Source organism: Hyperolius riggenbachi, chromosome 11 (genome assembly GCF_040937935.1).
Source record: "Hyperolius riggenbachi isolate aHypRig1 chromosome 11, aHypRig1.pri, whole genome shotgun sequence".
In the NCBI taxonomy this organism is placed as follows: domain Eukaryota; kingdom Metazoa; phylum Chordata; class Amphibia; order Anura; family Hyperoliidae; genus Hyperolius; species Hyperolius riggenbachi.
In genome coordinates, this window is record NC_090656.1 from 61,882,303 (window position 1) to 61,900,048 (window position 17,746).

Consider the following 17,746-nt stretch of genomic DNA (forward strand, 5'->3'; position numbering starts at 1 on the left):
AGTTTGACTTCTGGTAGTGCTTGCGCACCACCGCGACTCGATATGGAGCCGATAGCCCTCTATCAGGTTGCTTCTGTCTCCATCCTGCATTTGCCTGGTAATGATGGATTCTTGGCTTCTGAGGATGCCAAGAAGGCCTGACACTGCACCCGACATCTCTCCCTCAGTCTCCCTTCTTGTGGGTACAGTACAGGAGCAGCTCTCCGCCTCCTTGGAGCTGGAGGTGTTTCTACCTCTGAGGTTGGGACTCTACGGGGAGTTTCCTGGACAGTGGCGGTTTGGGGTAGGATTAGGACCAGGGTCCTGAGGAGGGAGTGTCAAGTCCTCAGTTCGGACCGCCTGGAGTCACGGAAATCTGCCTACTGGCAGGTGGCGGCAAATAGTCCGCCTCCAGCACAGGGTCATCACCAATGTCCTGAAACCTATCGTCGTCACTATCCCCAATATCAACAACCTCCCGATCCGTGTCGAGGTCCTCATCCTCCTGAAAATTATCTTCAGTCCTGTAGAGAATACAAAGGAAAATGTTGCCATCATATACCGCGTGTTGTTATCATAATATACCGTGTTTTTACGAAAGGTAAAAGAAGTTGAACTTACACTCTTGCCTCCACAGAAGTTTTCAAGAATGCCATCTGACGCACGTAACAATAGGGTGTCCTTTTGGAGGATCCGCTTCCACTCCTTTGTTCTTTATGCTCAATTCTCAGATCCTTGACATAGGCATCGCGTACACTGCGCCATTGGGTCAGGCAAGCAGTCGTGCGCCTGCGGCCCAGACACGTGGTTGAGACAAGGCCTGCGTGCTACATATTCACTATGAAACAACCCCCACACCAAGAAATCACACAGCGGCAACACATCACACCCTCCCAACATTTATTGTAAGCATACCTTGAGCAGTTTTCCGCTTCAGTTCATCGAATCCCTGTACATACGTTTTGCAGATCTCCTCCCACAACCTTCTGCACTTCTTGGCGTTACTGTGGTCTAGGTTTCCCTTGTCCCAAAGGGCAGGTTGCCCCTGCACTTGCACAATCAGGTCCTCGATGCTTTATGGCCTGATGTCTTCCATCTCTTTCCAGAAACCCACAAACTGGGTGGATCCCACACCTGCAGCACTTCTAGGCCCATGTGGCAAACAAATTAGCCAAGATAGCCAATGTACCATAGAGCTGTACCATAGAGAGTACTCAGAAAGAAGCTACAAAAGGTCAGTTTTTATAGCCAGTGTGTTGGTAAGCTCCGTTTTCTATTGGTTTCTACCTTCCGCTTCTGGTCCGCAGGGAGTAACGGTCCGGAAAATTAGGGCCTGCGGCATTTTTTCGATCCGGGGACCGGAACGTACGTAACGTATCCATACGAACGGAAGGATGTGTATGGTCCCATAGATTAACATTGGATCCGTTCGCGTCCGTTCCGTTTGTACAGTATACGGTCCGGTTCCGATCCACAAAAAAACGCTAATGTGAACCAGGCCTAAGCCATGCAATAGTAATTCTCAGTTTGCGAGCACACTAGGCAGTACAGAAAAACCATGCGTTTTCTGCATTTTGCCTTTTTATATTCGATTATGTTTTTCATGCGTTTTTGGTGCATTCACTTTTTTTACTACACTCCAAATTATTATGCAAATTGTATTTAAGTGTCATAAAGAATAATATTTTACTTTTCAATTAAACTCATGGATTATATCGTGTCTCAGGGCTCTTTTGATCACTTAAATCAAGATCATTTTTATTATTTAATATTTATATAGTGCTGACATCTTCTGCAGCTCTGTACAAAGTATATTGTCTCGTCACCTAATTGTCCCTCAGAGGTGCTCACAATCTAATCTCTACCATAGTCATATATGTACAGTGGTGTGAAAAACTATGTGCCCCCTGCCTGATTTCGTATTCTTTTGCATGTTTGTCACACTTAAATGTTTCTGCTCATCAAAAACCGTTAACTATTAGTCAAAGATAACATAATTGAACACAAAATGCAGTTTTAAATGTTGGTTTTTATTATTTAGTGAGAAAAATAACTCAAAACCTACATGGCCCTGTGTGAAAAAGAAATTGCCCCCTGAACCTAATAACTGGTTAGGCCACCCTTAGCAGCAATAACTGCAATCAAGCGTTTGCGATAACTTGCAATGAGTCTTTTACAGCGCTCTGGAGGAATTTTGGCCCACTCATCTTTGCAGAATTGTTGTAATTCAGCTTTATTTGAGGGTTTTCTAGCATGAACCGCCTTTTTAAGGTCATGCCACAACATCTCAATAGGATTGAGGTCAGGACTTTGACTAGGCCACTCCAAAGTCTTCATTTTGTTTTTCTTCAGCCATTTAGAGGTGGATTTGCTGGTGTGTTTGGGGTCATTGTCCTGCTGCAGCACCCAAGATCGCTTCAGCTTGAGTTGACAAACAGATGGCCGGACATTCTCCTTCAGGATTTTTTGGTAGACAGTAGAATTCATGGTTCCGTCTATCACAGCAAGCCTTCCAGGTCCTGAAGCAGCAAAACAACCCCAGACCATCACACTACCACCACCATATTTTACTATTGGTATGATGTTCTTTTGCTGAAATGCTGTATTACTTCTAGGCTAGATGTAACGGGACACGCGCCTTCCAAAAAGTTCAACTTTTGTCTCATCGGCCCACAAGGTATTTTCCCAAAAGTCTTGTCAATCATTGAGATGTTTTTTTAGAAAAATTGAGACGAGCCTTAATGTTCTTTTTGCTTAAAAGTGGTTTGCGCCTTGGATATCTGCCATGCAGACCATTTTTGCCCAGTCTCTTTCTTATGGTGGAGTCATGAACAATGACCTTAATTGAGGCAAGTGAGGCCTGCAGTTCTTTAGATTTTGTCCTGGGGTCTTTTGTGGCCTCTCGGATGAGTTTTCTCTGTGCTCTTGGGGTAATTTTGGTCGGCCAGCCACTCCTGGGAAGGTTCATCACTGTTCCATGTTTTTGCCATTTGTGGTTCGCTGGAGTCCCAAAGCTTTAGAAATGGCTTTATAACCTTTACCAGACTGATAGATCTCAATTACAGTACTTTGTTCTCATTTGTACCTGAATTTCTTTGGATCTTGGCATGATGTCTAGCTTTTGAGGTGCTTTTGGTCTACTTCTCTGTGTCAGATAGCTCCCATTTAAGTGATTTCTTGATTGAAACAGGTGTGGCAGTAATCAGGCCTGGGGGTGACTACAGAAATTGAACTCAGGTGTGATAAACCACAGTTAAGTTATTTTTTTTAACAAGGGGGGCAATCACTTTTTCACACAGGGCCATGTAAATTTGGAGTTTTTTTTCCTCACTAAATAATAAAAACCATCATTTAAAACTGCATTTTGTGTTCAATTATGTTATCTTTGACTAATAGTTAACGGTTTTTGATGAGAAGAAACATTTAAGTGTGACAAACATGCAAAATAATAAGAAATCAGGAAGGGGGCAAATAGTTTTTCACACCACTGTATGTATGTATGTATGTATCTATCGTGTAGTATATGTATCATAGTCTAGGGACATTTTAAGGGGAAGTCAATAAACGTATCTGTATGCTTTTTGGGAGGAAATCACAGTGCCCAGGGGAAACCCACACAGACACTGGGAGAACATACAAACTTCAAGCAGATAAAAGATTTGTGGCCGACTCAGAGCACAGAGGGGTTTGTGCAGATAAAAGCAAAATGAGGAAGGGTACTGCCAAACAAATACATCAGATTAAGAGAGCAGCTGCTAAAATGCCATAACAAAGCAGCAAACAGGTATTTGAAGCTGCTGATGCCTCTGGAGTCCTGTGAACATCAAGGTGCAGGATCCTCCATAGGATTGCAGTTATGCATAAACCATCTATTCAGCCTCCCCTAGTCCATGCTCACAAGCAGAAATGGCTGCAGTGGGCCCAGAACTACAAGAATATCTCAGCAGCTCCGAGAGACGATTCTGCCATCTTTCAAAGAAATTCAAGCAGAAACTATTCAAAAATCATATTTAACTTGACCTATTAAGATGTTTTTGATTGAAATAGCTTTTGATTCAACAAAATGACCATTCACCAAAATTCAATAAATGACCATTTTCAGATCTTTATAGCCTACAAAATGTTTTTAAACTCGTAATTTGGAACAAGGCATTTTAAGTTTTTTATTTTTATTTTTGTAAAAATGTCAGCATGAGCAGGTTTGTTCAGTAACATTTAAATTACCGGTATGCTCTATTGGTTGATGACTAAAAGCTGACTGCCACTTGCATCCACTATTTAGGGAAATTAGAGGGAAATATCATTTGCAGGTACTTATCCGTTAGCCGGGCGCATCCTCTAGGTGGCGACAAAACTCCACCAGAGTTACATCTTTCCCTACTATCCATGTCGGCCTGGAGGGGGAATAGTAATTACCGCCACCTGCCGGATGCGCCCGGCTAACGGATAAGTACCCATTTGCATAATAATTTGGAGAGTGGTGTAGATTTCCTTTTTCAACGAAGAGAAATACAGCATCACATTCATTAAATAAAAGCGCACCAAAAACACACAAAAGCGCAGTCCTCTGTGTCTCGACTGAAATACATTATGTGCGTTTTACAAGTTCTTACAAAATATGCAGTAAGTTGTGCCTTTTGAAGAATGTACACTGTAGGCTGGGCAGTTTTCCACAACGCTAAGAATTCTGCCTAGTGCGCTCCTAGCCTCAAGCAGATTTATGGCGAAATCTGGGATCAAGTCTGATAGAATCAGTCACAAACACAATTGACGTTTATGGTCATGGAGGGATCAATGATTTTCCATATTGGCCCAAAATAACATGTAGCTTTTGAAAAACCAATTATGCCTGTTTATTTTCTTAGCCTGCATACACACAAGATAAAACTCTTTGGAAAAGGAATGATATGCCGATAATCGTTATAAAATTGTCTCTCAATCCCAGCTCGGCAGATCGGTTCTGCCGATGATCATCATCAAGAGGTGTATGAGATCTGCAGATATTTGTGTGCACAGTGCATACATGAAAAGGATGGTAGTAAACAGAATACCAGAGCATTTCTCTGGTCTCTTGCATGGACTGATAATTTAAAAAAAAAACCTCTGGGGGATACTGACCTCGGGAGGGGAAGCCTCTGGATCCGAATGAGGCTTCCCACGTCCTTCGGTGGCCCAGCAATCCAGCGCTGTCGTCCATCCCCCACGAACCTCGGCAAGGTAAATATTTACCTACCGCGATCCTGCACAGGCACACTAGCAGCTCTACGTTCAGGTAAAGCGGAAATAGCCAAACCCGATCGGATCTACTGCGCAGGCGCTAGTCTTTTACGCATGCGCAGGAGGACGGATACGATCCGGTTATGCTATTTCCGCCTTACCCAAACGAAGAGCCGCTAGTGCGCCTGCACTGGATCCCAGAGAGTTAATATACCGCGCTGGATTGCCTGCAGCTACAGGGGATGGGGAAGCCTCATTGGGACCCTGAGGGTTCCCCCTCCCGAGGTAAGTATACCCCAGAGTTCTTTTATTTAAGTACAGAGTCTCTTTAATAATAAGGTTTGTGATTGAAAACCAACAACATTTTTAGATGTAAGAAAACAGGTAACTAAAGTTGTGACTAAAGTGACACCTAGTGGCTGAAACATGAATGTCACATTTTTCATCAAAAACCCAATACGACCTCAAGGACGGCAATGCTCAACCAAATGCTCATTTTTTTTCCAGTTTGAATGCAAATTGTAAGCATCTTGGAATTGGGCCAGTCAATATCAGGAGGCAGCATAACGGCCTGAAGTTCCAAGCTGCATATATTTCCATTAAAGGACACCTAAAGTGAGAGGGATATGAAGGCTGCCATATTACTTTCCTGTTAAAGGGAACCAGAGAGGAACGGGCTGAAAAAATAGAACAAGATTTTATACATACCTGGGGCTTCTTCCAGCCCCATAAGCCTGGATCGCTCCCACGCCGCCATCCTCCGCTTCCTGGATCGGCGGTACCAGGTCCCGTCACTTCCGGCAGATGCTGACAATTGTCCGCATCACAGGGGCTCCCTCCATACTCGTGCGTATGTGTAAGGAGCCTCATGCGTATGTGTAAGAAGGGAGTCCCCATGTGATGCGGACATTTGGCCGCGTCTGCTGGCCGACTGGCGGCAATGTTGGGACCCGGTACCGGCAGATCCAGGCAGCAGAGGACGGCAGCGTGGGAGCGATCCATGCGTATGGGGCTGGAGGAAGCCCCAGGTATGTATAAAAGCTTCCCCCCAACCTCTCTGGTTCCCTTTAAACAACGCAGATTGCCTGGCTGTCCTGCTGATCCTCTGCCTCTAATCCTTTTAGCCATAGACCATTTCAAGTTTGTGACTCATGCACTACTGATTCTAGAAGATCCTTGCTGGGCAACTGGTATTGTTAAAAAGGAAATAAATATGGCAGCCTCCATATCCCTCTCACTTCAGGAGCACTATAAGTGCAGTCCGACTCCTCAGTTCATAGTTCGCATTCAACCGGCCGGGACATTCCAGGGACTCCTCAGAAGCAAACTTTTGGTCAAAACAATAAAATCTAAAATAGATAATACTAGTTATACTTTCTGTATTCAGCTGACTGGGGAAAGAAATAAAGCGTATATAGAATGATGTGAACAAATATTGGCCATCTTCCTGATTTCCCCAGTTACTGCATAGATTTCATACTGAACGGTTTCTTATCGAACATGTAATAGGAACATGAATGAACGCAAAACACAGTTGTAGTAATCCCCATGAATTTTAACTTTTAACTAAACCAGGACAAACAACTACTCTGGAGAGCATCAGACACCGGTGTTCCCGTTACACCAGCTAGTTAGTAAATCCGATGGATAGTCCTCACTTCATTCACTAGCTGCTGTTATTATTTCTGTGCAATAAAAGGAACGTCCGAGTGTCGTTTCTCAAAACCACTGACAGCCTTCAGACAGCAAATGACCAGAAGTGGCCAATGAAAAATCAGCAGTCCCTCCAAATACCATAGTGACTATACATAGACATCATGCATGTCGTTATCGTATGCATGCAGTGTAATGACAGTTTATTGGTGCTAGGACTTAAACCAGCAGGGGGCATTATGATAATATGGTGTAATGCCAGTGCTAGGACTGAAACCAGTTGGAGCATCCCTGAGTTAAAGAGAACCTGAACTGAAAATAAGAAGTCAAAATAACCATACACAGGTCATACTTACCTCCTGTGTAGTCTACTCCTCAATCTCTTTCTCCTCTCCTGTGTCCTGTTTGTCCACTGTGATCAATGGAATTATCTGTCCTCCATTTTAAAAATGCCCATTACCCCATAACTGCTTCCTAGTCAGCACACTGTTAAACTGTAATATCTCCCACTTGAGCCATAGGGAAACATGGACATTACCTTGCACATTCAGTTGTAACTGACAGCTGCTGATATAAAAGCAACTGGTATTTTTCAATTCTGACAAAATCTTGTCAGAACTGGAAGGGATCGCTGTAAGAAAAAAATGGTGAGCCTCAGAGGAACTGATGGCGAGGTTAGTATGTAATATTCATTTGCAGCTACGTCATATGTTTATTTTAAATAATTTTCCTCCCTTCAGGTTCCCTTTAAGTGAGAGGCTAAAAAGATTAACTTAAAATAACTAAAGCCCTATTCTGATGGTTATGGGATGCACATAATACAGTCATGGCCGAAATTGTTGGCACCCCAGAAATGTTTCCAGAAGCATTTCTCACAGAAAAGTATTGCAGGAACAAATGTTTTGCTATACACACGTTTATTCCTGTTGTGTGTAATGGAACAAATCAAAAAAGGATAAAAAAAATCATATTGGACATAATGTCACACAAAACTCCAAAAATGGGCTGGACAAAGTTTTTGGCACCCTTTCAAAACTGTCCATCTCCAGCTATCTAGATTTGCCTTTGTCCGCATTGCACAACATTCACATTCCAATATACTATGTGCAAGAAAAAAAAAAAGGGCTAAGGAGCTAATACTATACAATGGGCTAAGCCAGTGTTTCTCAAACCTATCCTGGTGACTCCCCAGCTTTGCATGTTTTGCAGGCAGCTTCCCCTATGCACAGGTGGGGTCATTATTGGCTCAGCTAGGTGGATTCCATGTAGCTGAGACACTAATTAGCCCACCTGTGCATAGGTGAGGTTACCTGCAAAACATGCACCGCTGGGGAGTCACGAGGACAGATTTGAGAAACACTGGGCTAAGCTGACTTTAGCAGATAGTATGAAATAACAATGCACAAGCACTTTTCTTATACATATAAAACTGTGCACAAGCGTCCATGCGTGTGACCATATTTTAAAGGCACTTGTATTGATCTAAAGAAGCGGACTGAGACCCGTGAAACACGTCCTTTTAATCGTGCTGAATAAATAATTTAATTTTTTTATATTAACCCTGTGATTTGGGTTCTTCTATCTGGAGTTGTAAAGACACCTCCCTTCCCCTTCTTATTTTTTGTTTCATTACATTACCTATTTTGGGGCGCCTCCATCCAGTACTGGTTCACCATGAGCTTGCTGTGCAACTTGCTTCTCGGATATGCATTCAACAATATTTTCTCCAACCTAGCACCAGATGGCGCTGTTGTAACATGTGTAACCCTTAAAAAGGGTATTTTATGCGGGAGTCACAGTGTAATGGACATGTGTAAGGTAAACTTAGCATGTTAGGCTAAACTTTGCTTTAATTAGCATTAGGTCTAACGCGGCCAGATAGTGTTGCTAGGCAACCGCATACACAGAGCGGGGGAACCTTCCAGAAGCCCCGTGCGAGCAGAGCAAGGCACAGCGCAGGCACAGTAGGGCTGAGCGTGCGAGATACAGGCTGAGGGAACTGGTTGAAACCAGTTCTCACAGAGAGCAGTTCAGTCAGTCAGCGGCGGTGAGCGCGGGAGGCAGAGGCCAGTGGAGCAGCCATAGCAGCTACCCCATGAGGTAAGCGGGTGCACGGCGGCAGCAACCAGACTACCCAAGTGAGAGACAGTGGGCAATAGCGACAGAGTCCAGCAGCAACCGGAGACCACTTAAAAGTGACAGCAGGCCAGAGCGGACGCGCATAAGAGGAGAGAAATACGCTTCCCGCAGATGAGTATAGGCATTGAGCCAGCATCAAGCCACAGGTTGTGATCAGTGGGGGCCAGAATCAGTGGAGGTTGTCTGAGAATAGTGACAGTTAACACCAGCATACTGATTAGTATCCTCTGATTAACCTCCCTGGCGGTTTGTTAAAATCCGCCAGGGGGCAGCAAATACCTTTTTTTTTTTTTTTTTCATGTAGCGAGACAATGTCTCGCTACATGATAGCCGCTGCTGAGCGGCATCCCCCCAGCCCCTCCGATCGCCGCCGGCGAACGGAGATCAAGAGATCCCGTTCAAAGAACGGGATCTCTTGGAGGGCTTCCCCCGTCGCCATGGCGACGGGGCGGGATGACGTCACCGACGTCATGACGTCAAAGGGGAATCCGATCCACCCCACGGCGCTGCCTGGCACTGATTGGCCAGGCAGCGCACGGGGTCTGGGGGGGGGGGCGGCTGCGGCAACGGGTATAGCCGCGGATCGGCGGGCAGCGGCGGCGATCGGAGGTTACACGCAGCTAGCAAAGTGCTAGCTGCGTGTAACAAAAAAAAAATTATACAAATCGGCCCAGCAGGGCCTGAGTGGTGCCTCCCGGCGGCATAGCCCGAGCTCAGCTCGGGCTTACCGCCAGGGAGGTTAAGGTGGTGTGACAAGAATCTGCCTGTCTGATAGAGCCTTGAAGAAGCAGTAACCTTGTGATTACAAATAGTGATTTATGCCATAAAACACTGTATGGCCAAAGAAACAGAAACTGTGATCCAGTATATTAAGTGTGAGTGAATTTTGTCACCAGAAAAGTGAATAGTCTCTGATAAACCCCTCAGCGATATATAGCCCAGCCGCAAGCAGTGATAGTGACCCAGAGACATGTGCCTGTCAGCCTGTAACAGTTCATCAGTTGATTTGTTCTTCAGTTATTTACTAAAAGCCTGATATGAGAAGTGAACCAAAGTGTTATTTTTGTGTTACCTGAGTGCAAGGCCTAAGAGAGAGGGAGAGTAAGAGCCTTTGAGATAAAGAGAACCTGTCAGTGAAACTTAACTAGATCTGTTAACCTGTCAACAGTAAAGGAGACGATTGGTGGTGGAATCACATTGCATCCAATGCTACTAAGAGAACTACAGTGAAAGCAGAGTGACATCTGACAGAGAAAAGAGTCAACAAAGTTGGTGAACCAGTGTTACAATGACAGTGGTTAGAGCTATTCCGTATACAGTATAGAGAGAGTTATTGGTGGCACAGCTGGGTGCATTTTGTTATTTTATTTTTATTTCTCAAATTTGATCAGTTGACTCAAGCCCCTATACCTCAGTAAATGGTACCGTGTTGCAAAGTGGTTGATGATTGTAAGAAAAGAAGACCTGTTGTAGCTCAATGTACGTAACAGTATTTTGAGTAACCTAACCTTTATTCCGCAGCTTTTACCGGTGCATCGGCTGTGATGAGGAGAAGATTACTTTTTCTAACCTGTGATGTGCAAGGAAAGTGTATATTTGTGTTGAGAGTTATACTGAATAAAAGAAGTTGTCAGTTGACCAGTGTTAAGGCCACAAAGGGAAGAGAGATCAGAAAAGGTGGCAGGTGGGCCCATTGACACCCACTAGGCCCCAGGCACCTGCCTAAGTTGCCTGGTGGATAATCCTGCTCCGATTTTGATAACCACTGTTGTGTTTCTTTGCTCTTTTTCTGCTGGACAATTGCACAGATCCACTTATGTTGTGGAGGGGGACATGCTTCATCATACAGTCACTATGGCGACAGCTTGCGGGGCTACGCCTTAGGCATGGCTGTGCCAGACTTGTTTAGCCCCACAAACTATTTAAACCACTTCCTGCATCTATTGAGCAGTCCCTGATGTAGCTTCTTTGACAAAACTAGTGGACTAGCACAGTGAGCAGCAGCGCTGGCCACCTCAGTATGCCCTACATTCTGACTCACATCCTTATGTCCGGCCTCCTAACTGCTTTTCACGCGTTTCCGTCTGGGATTGGGGATTTTATCTATGTTCAGCAGCCCACCAATTGTTTCATCTCATTTCATCATATTGCACGTGGCTTTCTGGCTGCTTCTTCTCTTACTCGATTCATCTTTCTGGTGATTTAATACTTTTATAATACGTTTTGCAGTTGATAAATATATTATAATCACTTTCAGGACTATGAATGCACATAGCACTTTTTCTAAATGAAATTATGACATTCAGGTCTCAACCCTTTATAAACTGTGATAACGCACTTACACATTTTTGATGTTTTTTGCACAATTTATGATTAGTGTCTAGCAATTCGCCTACCAGTATGATACATAATGGATACCAGATTGCTCTTGTTTGTGCAATCTAGTGGCCCATCCCCTCATTAGCTTCACAGCTGATACATTTTTGAGGTGAACCCTTTCTGGACTGAAAGTTTGCACGAGAAAGATATCCAGAGCTGTATACACATTAGAGATGTATTGCTTTTGCACTTTTTGAGCAGCTCTTCTTGACTACTGTTTAGCAATTTGCATATCAGTATACAGTACAATTTATACAAGTCTCTCGCTTGTACAATTCAGTGAGAAATATTCAGAGTTGTATACACACTAGAAATATATTGTATTTGCACTTCTGCACAGCTCTGGACTACAGTATATAGTACAATTTATACACTATTTCATTTGCTAGTGTAATTTCCTTGTTACCTTTACATTTTATACATTTCAAGTCCTACCATATAGAGCCACATTAAGCCATACCATGCACTGATGAGGATCAACTAGCCTGAAACAGTCTGTATGCATGTTAGATTATTGTGGCTCTGTACAAATAAGCCAACACATCACTGCATTCAAGAGGATCTGGAGGTGTGGTTAGCTTACAGAGACAAGGGATGATTTGCATATTCAGCAATGATGCATTGTGGGAGACCTCCTATGCTCACTCCAACATGAATTATCGCAAATACCTTATGTTTTAAAGAGGAGCTCTCAGCCATACTAACTCAGAAAAAAACAAAACGCATATATAAGTAGATAAATACTTGCTCTACTTACATAACATATGTATTGCACTGTCCATGTTTTGATTTTAGTGATTTTTCTACAGTAAAAAGAGAAAATCCTTCTTAGCATTTCCCATTTTAACTGTGGCTATTTTGAAGCCAATCCCTGATGTAATTTCCTCCCTTACTCGCCTCTGCCTGATTTGCCCGCCCTTCACTATAGAAAGTGCATTGTCTCAGCATGAGAAATATTGACCAATCAGAGAGGAACAGAGGTGTGGGAGGGGAAAACAGGAGGGAAAGAGGCTTCAGCCAATCAGGTTGTATTAGTTAAGTCTGAGGGGGAAGTAGGGAAGCAAAAAAGGACAACCCAGCATGCCCTGCAACTTCCTTTTTGTGTGTACCAAATAAGAGTCAGGAAAACTGGGGAATGATTAACAACAAGAAAAGTAATAGGGATTTTATCTTTTAGATTGCCTGGTTAGCATCCTTATTACTAGTTTACCAGATCAATTAAGAATAGATTTTTTTATTTTATGCCCAACAGTTACACTTTAATAAGGCAAACGTCTGTTTTGCATAGCATTTTAGTAAGAGGACTGTTTTTGGTCCTTTTCAGCCCTTCGCACACTCCTAGGAGTTCTGGTTCACCATGAGCTTTGCTTGGCAATCTGTTACTATACATTTTTGAGGTGAACACAAAACAACTCCCTTTTTTAGACCAAAATTTTGAACATGAGAATGACATTTAGATCTGGAGATTCTTTGCCTTTTTGGATCTGGTGGCCATGCTTTAAATTGATTTTAACAACGTTAATTAGCAGGTTGGGCCATATGCAATTAACTTTTTCTCCTAAGTTTTCTCCAAGGTGATATTTTCCCACATTATAAATTGAGGCCTTTGTCATAAAAGGTATTTTATAGCACCAGCAAGCAATACAAATGCTCAAAATAATTTTGATAGTACTTTCTTACCAACGTTTGGGTATTTTTTCTATTGTAAAATGTTTAAAAGTTATTTTTTGTAGAGAAGACAAAAATTATCTCCTAGGAAATAACTCAGGAGAAAAATCTAATTGCATATGGGCCATTGTGCTATACCAGTTATCTTTTACTCCAAGTAGAGGGAAAATCTTTTTCTTTTGTGTTTGGCTCTTACACGGTCCATCAGGAATCTGAATCTTACTGGTTTGCCTCTCTGGGACATAGAACCTCCTTTTTGTGTGGATTGAGTGACGTTACCCACTACTTGGACTGGTGGAATACAATGTCTTGTCTCAGCCTAGGCACTGCACAACACTGGACGGAGAGGTAATGTAGAAAATCCTTTGTTGAATGCACTATGGGGGAAAGCCTGGTGACATCTCCAAGGTGAGTGGAACATCACTTTAAGGAATAAAATGATCTTATCACATCTCTCTTCTGAAAAAGTAACTACCACCTTAGTTACTCCAACAACTAATAATTAGCTTAAAGGTAACCAAGTAAAAAAAAAAGAAAAGGCTTCACTGCAGACTCCTGTGCATGCGCCGTCACTCACCGATCATCCTGTTCCCCGCCGTAGCTCAATTTCATTTTCAGCAGTGCGTGTCCTTGATTGCGTTCCCGTCCCCGTGTTGTGCCTGCGAAGTACATGTAATACACACGTACATATGCGTAGTACAATGTACATACGTGTACTGTGCAAGCAGTAGATGGCTACAGGGGTACAGGGACGGGAGCGCAATCGAGGATGCAGGACGCCAGGACCGCACTGTTTTGCCGAAAACGAAACTAAGCCACGACGGGGGACCGGATGTTTGGTGAGTGATGGTGGGGGCTCGGGACGTCTGCAGGGAGCTGGGGGAAGCCCCAGGTAAGTGAATTTTTTTTTTAAACTCAGTTAAAGTGGCATGAAACCCAGCATTTCTTCTTTGCTCTACAAGATTATTTACAGCATATAATATACTAACAATTTTTTTTTTCTTAGCAAAACAGCATTCAAAGGGTTAAATCACAGGACTGACTTTTTCTCCTGCAGCACAGCCACATCCAAACTGGTGATAACCTTATTTTGTGTTTACATTCTTCACTTGATACAATTAAGTAAACATTCTCTGACTGTGCAGAAACTTCTGCTAATGAGTCCTGAACTGAAACACTGCTCAGCAATCATTACTGGGTGCATTTACAATAGAAATACCACAGTTATGAATAAAATGCACCAGCAGCTTTAAAAGTAAATAAACTGAACTTTGGGAACTTATAATTTCTAAATGAATAATAATACTTGTGCACAAAAGCAAATATGATAATTGTTTGGGTTATAATAAGTAGGAAAACACATTTTTGTTGAATATTTTGTCAGAGTTTAAAACCGCTTTAAAGCGGATCCGAGATGAAAAACTAACTATAACAAGTAACTTGTCTATATATCTTATCTGAAGTTTAGATGATTTACACAGCATATCTAGCTGCAAAAAGCTTCAAAAGTTTATGATTATTTATTCCTGTGATACAGTGAGGGCAGCCATGTTCTGTTTGTCACAGGCTAAGGGCTGGAGATGCTATCAGCTTGCCTGTGTGTAATTCAGTCCCCTCTCCTCCTCCCCTCTGCCTCTGAAATCAATGGCTAGTAACCTCCTCCTTCTGCCCAGACTGAGCTCCCATAAGCCCTTGCTACAGTGCCAAGACACAAAAGGAGCTGTGGGCGAGGCTGGTTTAGTTTATAGGGAATTCGAGTATTAAAACAAAACAAAAAAAAGTATTTAGCTTGAGGAATGCCCTATAAACTATATGAAAGGAACACAATTATGCAACGAGTAAAAGTTTATCTCGTATCCACTTTAAGGTTCCCTTTAAGTTAGTTTATCACAATCTGGTGTCACAAGATCAAAGGTCAGCAGTCTTTCCTAAGATTGTGATTCCTACTGAACCAGTCTGACCGTTTAAAGGCTCAGGAACTCTTTGTGGGTGTTTTGTATTAATCAGCTCAGTGCTGTCCAACTTCATGGGCATGGAGGGCCATTTTTTTTTTCAGACCCCATGGTGGAGGGCCGAAGGTTCTTGCTAGAGTCGCAGCCCCCCCCTACCCCCCCCCCAGGAAAAAAAATGCAATTAAAGGACAATTAGATTGGCAGCACTTACCACAAAATGCAATTTAAGACGTCAGGGAAGTTATGCGCGCCAAAAACCACAGGGGTTCCGCCGCGCCGAAAAATGGGTGTGGCCATGGACCAGAATGCAGGTGTGGGCACGGGTGGAGACAAATTTACATGAATTTAGCAATGTGGGACATTAGATTAGGACAGTGGTGGGGAACCTTTTGGAGGCCGAGTGTCCAAACTGCAACCCAAAAGTCCCTTATCTATCGCAAAGTGGCAACAGAAATTTAAACTACATACAAACGTTTTCACTCATACATGAACATTATGGAAAATCCAAGTTGAAAATAAACTGTGAAGATAAACAATTTCATCCATCCTACTCCTAAAAATGTGGTTTTTTTTTTAGAACCTCCTAGTTTTATTTTCCGTTTTAAAAAGCTAAAAAAGTAGGTTTAACGCTATTGTTTCATGATAATGATTTAGCTTTTCCATAGTCTCGCAGTTCGCAATCATGCGACCACCAACAAGACAAATTCAGCAATCATGAGGCCCCCAAAAAATCATGAGGCCCCCCAACAAGACACATTCAGCAATCATGATGCCCCCAACAAGACAAATTTAGCAATCATGAGGCCCCCAAAAAATCATGAGGCCCCCCAACAAGACACATTCAGCAATCTTGAGGCCCCCAACAAGACAAATTCAGCAATCGTGATGCCCCCAACAAATCATGAGGCCCCCAACAAGACAAATCCAGTAACCATGAGGCCCCCAACATGACAAATTCAGCAGTCATGAGGCACATAAATAGACAGCATTCCACATAAATAAGCAGAATGCCCCTTTAATATGGTAGACACCTCTCACCTGGCTTCTAAATTCTCCTCTACTGGCTGCTGTGCCTGGCAATAGTGTTTTGGGCCGGATTGGGGATGATGTGTGGGCTGAAATGCCTTGCGGTGCTGCTGTGGCCGCGCTGCCGGTGATGCTGTGGCCGGGTGAGGTAGTGACAGGTGCCCCCCCAGTTGAGGTAGTGACAGGTGTCCCCCCCCCCAGCTAGATAGTGACAGGTGTCCCCCCAGCTAGATAGTGACAGGTGCCCCCCCCAGCTAGATAGTGCCAGGTGCCCCCCCCCCAGCTAGATAGTGACAGGTGCCCCCCCCCAGCTAGATAGTGACAGGTGGCCCTTCCACAGCTAGATAGTGACAGGTGCCCCTCCCCAGCTAGATAGTGACAGGTGCCCCTCCCCAGCTAGATAGTGACAGGTGCCCCCCCCAGCTAGTGACAGGTGCCCCCCCAGCTAGATAGTGACAGGTGCCCCCCCAGCTAGATAGTGACAGGTGCCCCCCCCCCCCCCAGCTAGATAGTGACAGGTGCCCCTCCCCAGCTAGATAGTGACAGGTGCCCCTCCCCAGCTAGATAGTGACAGGTGTCCCCCCAGCTATAGTGACAGGTGTCCCCCCAGCTATAGTGACAGGTGTCCACCCAGCTATATAGTGACAGGTGTGTCCCCCAGCTAGATAGTGACAGGTGTCCCACCCAGCTAGATAGTGACAGGTGTCCCCCCAGTTAGTGACAAGTGCCCCCCCCAGTTAGATAGTGACAGGTGCCCCCCTCCAGTTAGATAGAGACAGGTGCCTGCCCAGCTAGATAGTGACAGGTGCCCCCCCCCCAGCTAGATAGACAGGTGCCCCCCAGCTAGTGACAGGTGCCCCCCCAGTTAGATAGTGACAGGTGCCCCCCCAGCTAGATAGACAGGTGCCCCCCCAGTTAGATAGTGACAGGTGCCCCCCAGCTAGATAGTGACAGGTGTCCCCCCCAGCTAGATAGACAGGGGCCCCCCAAGCTAGTGACAGGTGCCCCCCCCAGTTAGATAGTGACAGGTGCCCCCCCAGTTAGGTAGTGACAGGTGCCCCCCCAGTTAGGTAGTGACAGGTGCCCCCCCAGTTAGGTAGTGACAGGTGCCCCCCCAGCTAGATAGTGACAGGTGCCCCCCAAGCTAGTGACAGGTGCCCCCCCAGTTAGGTAGTGACAGGTGCCCCCCCCCAGCTAGATAGTGACAGGTGCGCCCCCAGCTAGTGACAGGTGCCCCCACCAGTTACCCATTACCTCTCTCTCCTGTGTCCCCGCTGGCCTCTCCTGTGTCCCCGCTGCCGCTGCCCCACAGAGCTCAGACCTCACAGATCGCGGCGACTGAAGAAGCAAGCAGAGCGCGCGCATGACACCCGCGCGGCAGAACGTCACATGCGGGAGTGACTAATGATGTTACTTCCGCATGTGATGTACTCCGTGCGGGTACCATGCGCACTCTGTTTACCTCAGTCGCCGCGATCTGAGGTCTGAGCTGTGGGGCAGCAGCGGCAGCGGGGACACAGGAGAGGCCAGCGGGGACACAGGAGAGGCCACAATAAGAGGGAGCAGGCATGGCGCCCATAGCGCAAGTCATGCCTGCATCCCAGGAAGACGAGCGGGCCGCAGCAGGTGGCCTGGCGGGCCGGATGCGGCCCGCGGGCCGCCAGTTGGACAGCGCTGAATTAGCTGATTAGAGTCTGACACTTTGAGCCTAGAATACTGAACATTTTCACATT